Source organism: Macaca mulatta, chromosome 8, assembly GCF_049350105.2.
Source record: "Macaca mulatta isolate MMU2019108-1 chromosome 8, T2T-MMU8v2.0, whole genome shotgun sequence".
Taxonomy (NCBI): Eukaryota; Metazoa; Chordata; class Mammalia; order Primates; family Cercopithecidae; genus Macaca; species Macaca mulatta.
The window spans coordinates 25,263,742-25,275,983 of record NC_133413.1 but is presented as its reverse complement, the minus strand read 5'-3'; the positions used below and the strand labels follow the sequence as shown (position 1 = coordinate 25,275,983).

Sequence of the window (12,242 nt, the reverse complement as noted above, 5' to 3'; positions counted from 1 at the left end):
TCTTTTGTGAGATGGAGTCTCACTCTGTTGCCCAGGCTGGAGTGCAATGGCCTGATCGCTCGGCTCACTGCAACCTCCACCTCCCGGGTTCAAGCGATCTCCTGCCTCAGCCTCCCGAGTAGCTGGGATTACAGGCGCATGCCACCACGCACAGCTAATTTTTGTGTTTTTTGGTGGAGACTGGGTTTTACCATGTTGCCCAGGTTGGTCTCAAACTCCTGACCTCAGGTGATCCACCCACCTTGGCCTCCCAAAGTGCTGGGATTACAGGCGTGAGCCACCGCACCCAGCCAAAATTGTTTTCCTTTTGTATATAGACACACTCACTGAAGCGTCACAAGGCTGCACAGAAAAACAAATTTAACACAATGTCCACATCAAAACACCATAGATGCACATCAACCCATGTGCGGAGAGATAAGAGGAGTATCCAGGCACCTAGAGTACGTTCACAGACTCCACACAAGGCTCCCGCCCGGCTCCCCGCTGCAGCCCGGCAGCTCTGCCGTCATCGGTTTTACACGATGGGGCTCCCTGTGAGCTTTCTTTTGCTTTCAGAGTTCCCCTACCCCTCCAACCTCCCCAACTTCGTTCTGCCAGTGAGCAAACAGTTAGACTTGCCCAGGCTCCCACTGCCAGACTCGCCCCTCTGACCAGCCTGCTACCATATTTTGCTGAAAATCCCAATCACAAAATCTCAAAGAAACCGAGTTCAACCACCCACCCAATGCTCAAAGACCGTCTCTGCCCATAAGAAACATATGTTCTGGTTGGGGATACTAGGTGCCATGGGGACAGGGTTGGGATAGGATGGGAAGGGTGTCAAACAGTCAATAAAGACCTCCCAGGTAAGACAGCGTTCCTTCTGGGCACGTGGCCTGGGCAGCAGGAAAAGCCAGAAGGACCAGCTTTGAAGTTCATCCAGTCACTCAACCATTATATAGAGAGTTTCTACTCCACTCCAGCCACATTCCTGACAGCACAAAGACGACCCCATCCCCACCTACCACAAGGTAGAAATCCTTTTCTATTTTTCAGCTATATGAACTTGGATAAGTAACTTAACTTCTTTGAACTTCGGTTCCCTCATCTGTAAAATCCCCTAACCATGCTTCCTGAGATGAACGAGAAATCCATTTATTCACCTAGTGGAGTACAGTAGGTACTCAATAAATGTTTATCTTCACCGGAACTATTTTTAGAAAGACTCCAGTATATTCCCTACCTGGTAAGGAGAAAACCACCACCTAGGTTAATCAAAATGGCTTGAATTGTCATTAAGAACCACAGCACTTAGCTTAATATTGCTAGAAGGCGTGGGTGTTTTTCTCTACTTGCCGATAAATGGCCATTTGGCCCAAAGAACAGCACTGCAGGTTTGAACTGAATCCCTCCTATCAGACTACAGAAGAAAATGACTGAATCAAACAATAGATCCTGGAGTCCCAGGTGGAAGCTACCAGCCATAGGGCACTGGCGTTGGGAAATCCAGGTCACAGTCCCTGCAGCATCATGAGGAAGGGACAGAAATAAAACCCCATCCTGACCCTAGGTCCCCCCCGCACACCTTTCAGTTTCGATGGAATCTACAGCCCCAGGACCTCAAACCTGGAGGGACAGGCTTGGAGACCCCTCTGTATCTAAATCCTAGCTCTGCGGCTTCCTCTTCCATGTGTGTCCTTGGGCAACTCACTTCAGTTCTCCGCCCCCTTTTTTTATCTGTAAGTGAGGCTCCTAATGGCACCTACTGCCTAAAGTCTCTGTGAGGATTCGAGGAAAAGCCCTTTGCATGGGGTCTGGTGGACAGCTGCCTGCTGCTTTTATCTCTGCCTTTTTTTTCCCCCTTTGGATAAACAGCAAAAAAGACGTCATTCTTAGCAATGACATCATTTTTACCAATTCCTTCCTAAGACACACTGCCTAGGAGCAGGATCCGCCCTGGTTGGGAGCACTCTCACCTGTACTCACTACACACGACACTAGGATGTGGCAGGACCACCTGAGCAGCCCTTCCCTGCAGCTGCCCCAACTCACGGAAGGGAGACCAAGACCCCAAAGAGCGAGGGGAGGGGACTCGCACACGGTGGCCACCTAAGGGACTCTGATCCCTCCCCATTCACCTTTCTTCACTAATCATTTCTAAATGGATGGACTAGCCTGCTTAAATTAAGCCTGATTACATAACAAAGAAAACTTAGATAGCTGGCAGAGAGGTGGGGGAGGGAAATCACTAGTATCAGTTTACACTGGCACAGAGGCCCAGACAAAAGTGCTCTGGGAAGCTCACTCACCTGCTCAGAGCCAAGGGCAGCTCTGGGGACCTTTGACCAGTGCTGAAGTCCAGGGCCAGGGCTAGGCGGGGACCTTGAGGGCCAAGATTCCCAACACTGCTGACTGGTCTGGTGTGGCCAAGTTCATACTAGGGAAAAGGCCCTCCCTGTTGCTGAGAGCTTGCTAGCCTCTGAACTATAGGGAGACCAGCCCTGGGGGCAACAGCCAAGTTCAGCTACAGGACTGGGCACCAAGAAGCCCATGCTCGACAGTAGCCCTCGAGGACCTGGGCTCCCCCCAGCCCGTGGGTGCGGGCACGCTCTCTGGTCCCTTGGAATCTGGGTGCTACAGGGCACAGATATTTACACCGAGTGTGTCTCACTAGATCAAACATCAGTGCTCCCCAAACTGTACACCTAGGTAAGATGGACAGAGCCCTGTTCCAAGTTAGAAGATCTAAATTCTGTCCCGCTCTGCCACCCAATCCCTGAGCAACTACGCAATCATTTCACCTAGCTGGGCGTCAGTTGTCCACACTGCACAGGCCAGGGAGCCAGGCACCTCAGAAGCCCATGCTGTCTTCCAAGCCGGGTGTGGTCCTGCCAGCTTCCAGCTTCTACAAATCCAGTTCCCACACCCTTGGCGGAGGCCACACCTTCTAAAGCACACCCCGCTATTAGCCTATTATCCACAGAAAAAAAGGATTTTTAAAGCAGCCCTGTCGCCAGTCTCCTCTTGCTCATTCCTTCATGTATAATTACGCCAAGTGATGCGTCTGCGTGACTCCCAGGAAAGGTGCAGAGAAACGTGAAGGAGGGCGGCAGCAGTGTCATCTCTGAGCCAGTGCCATGCTTGCTAAAACACAACGCTCAATAAATGATGACCAAGGATGCAGAGATGAACTCAATTCCACCTACAGGCAGGTAACAAAGCAGGTTTTGGTTTTCTCGCTTTTTGTGGTTTGTGGGGTTTTTTTTTTTTTTTTTTTTGAGACGGAGTTTCACTCTTGTTGCCCAGGCTAGAGGGCAATGGCTCGATCTCGGCTCACCGCAACCTCCGCCTCCCAGGTTCAAGAGATCCTCCTGCCTCGGCCTCCCGAGTAGCTGGGATTACAGGCATGCACCACCACACCCGACTAATTTTGTATTTTTAGTAGAGACAGGGTTTCTCCATGTTGGTCAGGCTGGTCTCAAACTCCTGAACTTAGGTGATCTGCCCGCCTCGGCCTCCCAAAGCAGGTATTTTAAGTCCTCCTCAAATTCTGCCTACTGTGGATCTGTCTCCCCTAGCACAACACACCTGGCCACAGTCTGGGGCCCACCCCACTGGTTAACAGCTGGGGATGTAAGCCCCATCAAAGCTGGGCTCTGGAAATTTAGGGGTGCCAGGGGGCAAATGAGGGGTCCAAATTTCCCAGATCCTACCAAAGCCAGATTTCGCACAAAGGCTACTACTAACTTGATAGCGACTAACCACATGGTGCAAGTCACGGCTCTAAGCCACAGCTCGAAGGGATGTTCTTTCTCCACACACCTTTCACACTGATGACAATCACAGAGAAAGATGGCAGGACAGCAGATGTACCAGGCTCGCTGTTCGAAGGGTCTCAGGGAGAAACACAAGAGGAAACAACCGCAAGACTCGACTTTCAACCTCCGGGACTCACTTGCTGAATTTATGCCAGACAATATGAACAAATTACTTCCGAAGCTTTTGGAGGAGTCACTTCAAGTTGTACTGGATGCAAAAGGTAATAGCAGGAACCTTCATGGGTGAGATTCTTACACTAAAACCCTCTCCCTGGAAACCAAGAGCTCCGGCATATAATTTAAACCAAAGCCGTCTGACCAGAAGGGTTTCCAAAAGTGAGAGGAGGAAGCAGGGACCAGAGATGAATGACTCCTCGGACCACAGAAGTCTCAGCTGGTAAAACTACAGGATCGTTCTGCAAGAAAACGATGCCACTACCTAAATGTCAGCGCAGTGCTAGGGACTGCTGGACCTGAGGGGGCAGGTGTCATCTCTGCCTTCAAGGAGTTTATAGTCTAGTAGAGGAGAGAAAAAGTACTAAAAATCCTATCGATAAAAAATCCCAAACTCTAAATGCCATGAAGCAAAAGCAGATGGTGCAATGAGGGCAAATGCAGGGGGACTTCATTTAGGTTTGGGGAGGGGTCCTGGCAGTGACCACTGAAGGTGAAGCTAGGGTAGAAGGAGCAACAGGTGGAAAGTGAACAGAGGCTCCGAGAAGGCTGGTGTCACCTGAAGCCTGCTGAGTACCAGGAGATGAGCCTGGAACGAAGTGTAGGATATACAGCCCATGCTGGGCCCTGAACACCAGACAGAGCAGGGGGAGGGTATTTTACCCTTAATGCTGTGTTTCCATCTATGTGGTCCTCGTCTCTTGCCTTTGGCCAGGCGCGGTGGCTCACGCCTATAATCCCAGCACTTTGGGAGGCTGAGGCGGGCGGATCACCTGAGGTCGGGAGTTTGAGACCAGCCTGACCAACATGGAGAAACCCCACCTCTACTAAAAATACAAAATCAGCCGGGTGTGGTGGTGCATGCCTGGAATCCCAGCTACTTGGGAGGCCGAGGCAGGAGAATCGCTTGAACCCAGAAGGTGGAGGTTGCAGTGAGTCAAGATTGCGCCACTGCACTCCAGCCTGGAGGGGCAACAAGAGCAAACCTCCATCTAAAAAGAAAAAGCTGCGCCGGGCGCGGTGGCTCACGCCTGTAATCCCAGCACTTTGGGAGGCCGAGGTGGGTGGATCACGAGGTCAGGAGATCGAGACCATCTGGCTGACATGGTGAAACCCCGTCTCTACTAAAAATATAAAAAATTAGCCGGGCGTGGTGGCAGGCGCCTGTAGTCCCAGCTGCTCGGGAGGCTGAGGCAGGAGAATGGCGTAAACCCGGGAGGCGGAGCTTGCAGTGAGCTGAGATCCGGCCACTGCACTCCAGCCTGGGTGACAGAGCAAGACTCCGTCTCAAAAAAAAAAAAAAAAAAAAAGGCCAGGCATGGTGGCTCATGCCTATAATCCCAGCACTTTGGGAGGCCGAGGCAGGTGGATCACGAGGTTAGGAGATCAAGACCATCCTGACCAACGTGGTAAAACCCAATCTCTACTAAGAATACAAAAACTTAGCTGGGTGTGATGGCGCATGCCTGTGGTCCCAGCTACTCGGGAGGCTGAGGCAGAAGAATCACTTGAACCCAGGAGGCAGGGAGGTTGCAGTGAGCCTAGATCACGCCACTGCAGTCCAGCCTGGTGACAAAGACTCCATCTCAAAAAACTTTGAAAAAGAAAGAAAGAGAGAAGAAGAAATGAAGTGAACATAAGAGGAGGCAGTTCCTCACTGCAAAATCTACAGGAAGTTCAAAACACCATGGCAGGGAGATCCCGCAGGGAGGCTCCCCAGCTCCCCAGCCCCGTCATTCCACGGATGCTCCCCTGGAATGATGGGCTAACCCCATCTGTGCTGCTGGCAGTGCGGGGTGACCTTGGCCATGCTGGCTGACCCCTGGATGACTCAGCTTCCTGGTAGTGAACTTGTGAAAGGTTCTGGCAGGAAGGAGTCAGAGAGCTGTAAACAGAGCCTTCCAGAAGCATCTGCCACACTTCTCCCCTTGATTCCAGGGCGGGGCTGTGGCCATTCAGCATTTCTGTAATTGCCCGGATGGATGATTTGCAGTCTTGAAGTGTTGTCGTTGGAAGTATCAAGTAGGTTAAATAAACTATCATTTATTTCTAGGCAGGCAATTTGGAATGCAGGGGCCCAACATGGTACATGGGCCGCTGGTCCTTCCCACCACTGCTCAGCCCCCCTGCAAAATTCCATGGGAGGGTCTTCCCAGCTTCCGCTGCAAAGCAAAAGTGCTTGTGAGCCTATATTTTACACCCAAAGTTGAAACAGGGAGTTAAAGTTATACTGCCCGGTGAAAATAAGGAGTGGAAATTTTAGAACTGGTGAGTTTCCAAGAGAACCATGTAGTGTTAGTTCAATCTTGCCATTTTATAGACAAAGAAATTAAGACGTAGACAGGTGTTTTTCCCAGAGTCGCTTGATTGGTGGGCCCCTGGTCATCTCAAGCTAATTACAATTCACCCTAAAATGCAAATCCAAGTCTTCTATGTGTATATCTACAGAAAGATCTGCTTTTGCCTTGCTTCTAGTCCTTGCCTTCCTTGCCCTCCAGTCAAGCAACACCATGAATGGCCGGTTCTGGACTGACAAATGTTCTCCGTGGCTCTCCCAGTCCCTTCCTTACACTCGAGCTGCTCAGGTGAGATCTGAAATCTGTTTTCAATTTCAAGTCACTTCTGGTAGAAACCCAGTTTTGCAGTAACTTTTGGGTTGTAGGATCTGAAAGAGAATTTCAGAAACTTCCTTATGATTGATTTATCAGAAAAAGTGCAAAAGATTCTTAGAAGAGACCTCAAGGGAATTTGAAAACAAGAATTCTTATCCAAGGTCAGGCAAAGCGTCACCAACCAGCCGGCTCCCAACTCCTAGAAGTCTGTGGGGCGAGCAGTGCTAATTCCAAGGATAAATGGAACCTGCCGGAACCTAACATTGTACTAATACACACCGCACCCCAACCCCCATAATTGCAAACTGCAGTTCTAACTCCTTCTCTACTTCCTTCCGAAATTTGAAAAAAAATAAAAATTAAAACAAATAAGTAGCTAAGAGTCATTCCAACTTGTAGATGAATTTTTTTCTTGTGATTTTATCACCTGCACAATTAAAAGTCATTTCTGAGCTGATATTTTTGAAGCTCTAAGTGCTAAATACAAATCTACCTTAATTTTATAAGTAAGGCAATTTAACACTTCACCCTTCCTGGCCCAAATATATAAATATACACAAATATATATACACATACATATATATACACACAAACATATATATCCACACACATATATATATACACACACATTAAAATTCAGTTATTGCCTGAGAAGCCAAGGTTCAAGAAAAAAACATTTTAAGCACAATTTCATTAACAGAGAGATCTCCAATCTTACATACACTTGAGGTTTCTAACTCCTTTCACAGACAACCCTTCTCCCCACACAGGGCATTTTCTGTTCTTTTATTTATTTATTTTAATTTTTTTTAGAGACGGGGTCTTGCTCTGTCACCCAGGCTAGAGTACAGTGGCATGATCACGGCTCACTGCAGCCTCAAACTCCTGGGCTCAAGCGATCTTCTCACCTCAGCCTCCTGAGTAGCTGGGACTACAGGTGTGCACCACCACGCAAAACCAATTTTTTTTTTTTTTTTTTTTGAGACAGAGTCTTGCTCTTGTTGCCCAGCCTGGAGTGCAATGGCACGATCTTAGCTCAATGCAACCTCTGCCTCCCGGGTTCAAGCGATTCTCCTGCCTCAGCCTCCCGAGTAGCTGAGATTACGGGCATCCGCCACCACACCTGGCTAATTTTTGTATTTTTAGTAGAGACGGGGGTTTCACCATGTTGGCCAGGCTGGTCTCGAACTCCTGACCTCATGATCCGCACATCTCGGCCTCACAAAGTGCTAGAATTACAGGCGTGGGCCACCACGTCTGGCCCATTTCTTTATTTTTATTTTTAGAGGCAGGGTCTTGCTCTGTTGCTGAGACTGGTCTTGAACTGCTGTCTGCCAGCAATGCCCCTGGCCTCAGCCTCCTGAGTAGCTGGGATTACAGGTGTGAGCCAGTACACTCATCTACATTTCCACAGGGCATTTTCTATGCTTCTATCCTGACCATTTCTTCTGAGTGACAGCTTGGCATTGTCTAACGACTCTGAAAATGGCCCACACACGTGCTCCTTCAAAGCACCCAGCAAAGAGATTTTGTAACAAAGACCCCTGTGCCGGGGAATCTGTGGACACAAATAGAGAGGATAGCAGGTCTGTGCCCCTGTCACCGCACCGGCCTGTTGGAGAAACAGGACTCGGTTTCCAAAGCTGCAAGATCCAAGAGCTTCCGTCTACACCCTGGACTATCATGGACTCCAGGGGGAAAGTCCCCAAGCTCTCATCTCAGGCCCTTTACCAAGCCCAGCTGACTGTGCCCTTGGCATTTGATAGCAGGCCACCTCTGACAGAGGAAGGCCACAAGGAAAGAGAGAGGACAGGAAAGTGTCCAGCTCTCTAGTTACCTTTCAAAAGAGAGAAGAAGTGACACACGAGTCTGAGCTTCCAGAGCAGGCCCTGGCACTACAAGATCCCAGGTCCATCTCTGACCTTTGGAAGGCACAGCTGTCGCCTACACCATCCTCAAGTCTCTCTCTGCCCTACAAGTTGTGACCTGGACCAGGAAAGGTCACTCAGGCTAACCCTAAACCTGCACACATCACATGAGCATGTTTTATTTTTAGCAACTTACCTGGCCACTGCTCCACCAGCCACTACTGCCACCCATTATGAGCCAACGATGAGCAGAAATGCCTCTAATGTGACCGCTTAGCCTTCCTTCCTCCCGTTTCCATCCTCCTCGGGTCCTTAGTTCAGCAGTGAAAGTTCCCACCCGGGAGGAAGCAGGGCTTCTCTGAAAGCCACCAGGCAGTCAAACAGGGAATTAAGATTTCAGAACAGCGAGGAGAAGAGCTGCCCCCTGATGACCCCAAACCACAGACACTTTCTCAGCTCAGAGCAGAACCCCAGATTAGAGTGTCAGAGGGATGTAGGCATCCTGGGGATGGCCAGGCACCTTGGGAACAGGCCGTGACGTTCTTAGGGACAGAGAGAATCATACAGTTTAGTTGTAACATCCACATCTCCTTCAGGTCCACATAGAGATACTGAGATATTCCTTCCTCGGGGGGACTTTCCTCCCCATGAGGTTCAGGATCCCTGAAGACAGTTCATCACTCCTGAAAGGAATGATTCATTGGACATCTGTCCTTCCTGCCACATCGGGGCTCCCATGGGGAATGCCTGGGTTGAGTCAAGCCTCCGCCTCCCTAGTGCCCAGCACCTACGGTCATACCCCATAAGCCCCATTCCTTAATTACAGTCACGCATCGCAAATGATGGAGATATGTTCTGAGATATGCATTGTTAGGTGACTTCATCCTTGTGTGAACATCACAGAGTGTACTTACACAAACTGAGAGGGGATAGCTACTGCACACCTAGGCTGTACGCTATAGCGTGTTGCTTCTAGGTGACAAACCTGTACAGTATGCTCTGTACTGAATACTGCAGGCGACTGGAATACCATGGGTATGTGTTATCTAAATCAATCTAAATATAGCAAAAGTACAGTGAAGGCTGGGCGTGGTGGCTCACGCCTGTAATCCCAGCACTTTGGGAGGCCGGGGCGGGTGGATCACCTGAAGTTGGGAGTTTGAGTCCAGCCTGGCCAACAGGCTGAAACCCAGTCTCTACTAAAAATACAAAACTAGCCGGGCGTGGTGGCGCATACCTGTAATCCCAGCTACTCGGGAGGCTGAGGCAGGAGAATTGCTTGAACCCAGAAGGCAGAGGCTGCAGTGAGCCAAGACTGCACCACTGCACTCCAGCCTGGGCAACAAAAGCGAAACTCCATCTCAAAAAAAAGGTACAGTGAAAATACCATATAAAAGTTTGTTCTTTGCCAGGCACGGTGGCTCACGCCTGTAACCCCAGCACCTTGGGAAGCCGAGACGATTTTTTTTTTTTTTTGAGACGGAGTCTCACTCTTATTGACCAGGTTGGAGTGCAGTGGCATGATCTCGGCTCACCGCAACCTCCAACTCCCAGGTTCAAGTGATTCTCCTGCCTCAGCCTCCCGAGTAGCTAGGATTACAGGCATGTGCCACCATGCCCAGCTAATTTTGTATTTTTAGTAGAGATGGGGTTTCTCCGTGTTGGCCAGGCTGGTCTTGAACTCCTGACCTCAGGGGATCTGCCCGCCCTGGCCTCCCAAAGTGCTGGGATTACAGGCGTGAGCCACTGCACCCAGCCAAAAGACTTTTTTAATGGTACACCTGTGTAGGGCATTTACCATGAATGGAGCTTACAGAACTGGAAGTTGCTCTGGGTGAGTTTGAGTGAGTGGTGGTGAGTGAATATGAAGGCCTAGGACATTACTGTGCACTACTGTAGACTTTATAAACACTGTTCACTTAGGCTACACTAAATTTATTTTTTAAACTTTTGCTTTCTTCAATAATAAATTAAATTTCAAGGTTGGGCATGGTGACTCATACCTGTAATCCTAGCACTTTGGGAGGTTGAGGCAGGAGGACTGATTGAGGTCAAGAGCTTGAGACCACCTGGCCAACATTGTGAAACTCCATCTCTACAACATTTAAAAATTAGCTGTGTGGTCGTGCACACCTGTAATCCCAGATACTCAGGAGACTGAGGAGGGAGGATTCCTTGTACCCAGGAGTTCGAGGCTGCAGTAAACTATGATCGCAACACTGCACTCCAGCCTAGGCGACAAAGCAAGGCCCTGTCTCTAAAAATAAATAAATAAATACATACATACATACATAAATTAATTAATTAATTAAATTTAGTTTACTGTAATGTTTTTATTTTATAAATTTCAATTTTTTGACTTTTTGACTCTTATAATAACACTTGGCTTAAAACACAAAACACATTGTACAGCTGTACAAAAATATTTTTTCTCTATATCCTTATTCTATAAGCTTTTCCTTTTAACTTTTTTTTTTTTTTTTTTTACTTTTTAAACTTTTTTCTTAAACACACACATTAGCCTAGGCTTACAGACGGTCAGGATCATCAATATCACTGTCTTCCACCTCTACATCTTGTCCCAATACAGTTGGCACCTCCTGTGATCACAATGCCTTCTTCTGGAATCCCTCCTGAAGGACCTGCCTGAGCCTGTTTTACAGTTAACTTAAAAAAAAAAAAAAAAAAAAAAAGGCCAGGGGCGGTGGCTCACACCTGTAATCTCAGCACTCTGGGAGGCTGAGGAGTGTGGGTCACCTGAGGTCAGGAGTTGGTGACCAGCCTGGCCAACACGGTGAAACCCTGTCTCTACCAAAAATACAAAATTAGCCGGGCATGGTGGTGCATGCTTGTAATCTCAGCTACTCGGGAGGCTGAGGCAGGAGAATCGCTTGAACCCAGGAGGTGGAGGTTGCAGTGAGCCGAGATCGCGCCAACCGCACTCCAGCCTACGCGCCAAGAGCAAAACTCCACCTCAAAAAATAAAAAAAGTAGGAGTACACTCTAAAGTAATAACAAAAAGTATAGTATAGTAAATACATAAACTAGTAGTAGAGTCTTTCATTATTATTTGCAAGCATTACCTACTAATTGTGTGTGCTATGCTCTTACATGACTGGCAGCATAGTAGGTTTACACCAGCATCAGCCCAAACACGGGCGAAATGCAGTGTGTTGTGATGCCCCTGGGTAATAGGAATTTTTCAGCTCCATTATAATCTATGGGATCACTGTCGTCACATATGGAGTCCATAGTTGACCGAAACATCATTATGTGGTGCTGACTGTAACGCAGCCATTCAACGAAGGGCCGTGGATGAAGCTACATTTTCACAAACGCCACTTGAATCTTCCTAGGGAGCCACATTACTGTGAATCAGGCTAACGCAAGCCAATGTTTAGCAAATGAACCACAGAGATGGGTGACTAAGGAAAGCAGCTTTCTTGATTCTTCAGTTAAAGACACACCCTGGGTTTACCCCTTCCACCCGCATATGTATATACACGCACTGGCAGCATCTTCTTGCCTTTGAAAAGATGTCCCCCCATCTCTGGTCTGACTCCCTGGATCTGATTATCAGCCGGCCACTCAGCCAACTTTAACCCAGGCTCCCAACAGCGCTAGGACACCCGTGATCCACAGGAGGGCAGAGAAAGTGTGGAGAGGAGCACTGCGCATCAAGGACACGCTGTGAGTCAGAGGCAGTGCCCGCGGGTCCCGCTGCCCGGCAGGTCTGGCTGGCCAGCTTCCTGCAGGCTGCAACCTCTCTCTCCACGTTCTGCTTCTAA

The 12,242-nt window shown here is 48.8% G+C and overlaps 1 protein-coding gene and 1 long non-coding RNA gene across 6 annotated transcripts in view; both read right to left on the bottom strand.

The window, feature by feature from the left end:
- The window catches only part of SLC25A37 (solute carrier family 25 member 37), a 59,619-nt gene that overhangs the window by 22,493 nt on the left and 24,884 nt on the right, over positions 1-12,242 (bottom strand). The window lies entirely within an intron of this gene.
- LOC144330753 (uncharacterized) lies at positions 3,411-6,850 on the bottom strand. The gene is made up of 2 exons (XR_013397198.1): positions 5,307-6,850; positions 3,411-4,705 (listed from the first exon to the last, which is right to left on the bottom strand). It is a non-coding gene; the product is annotated as an uncharacterized LOC144330753 (long non-coding RNA).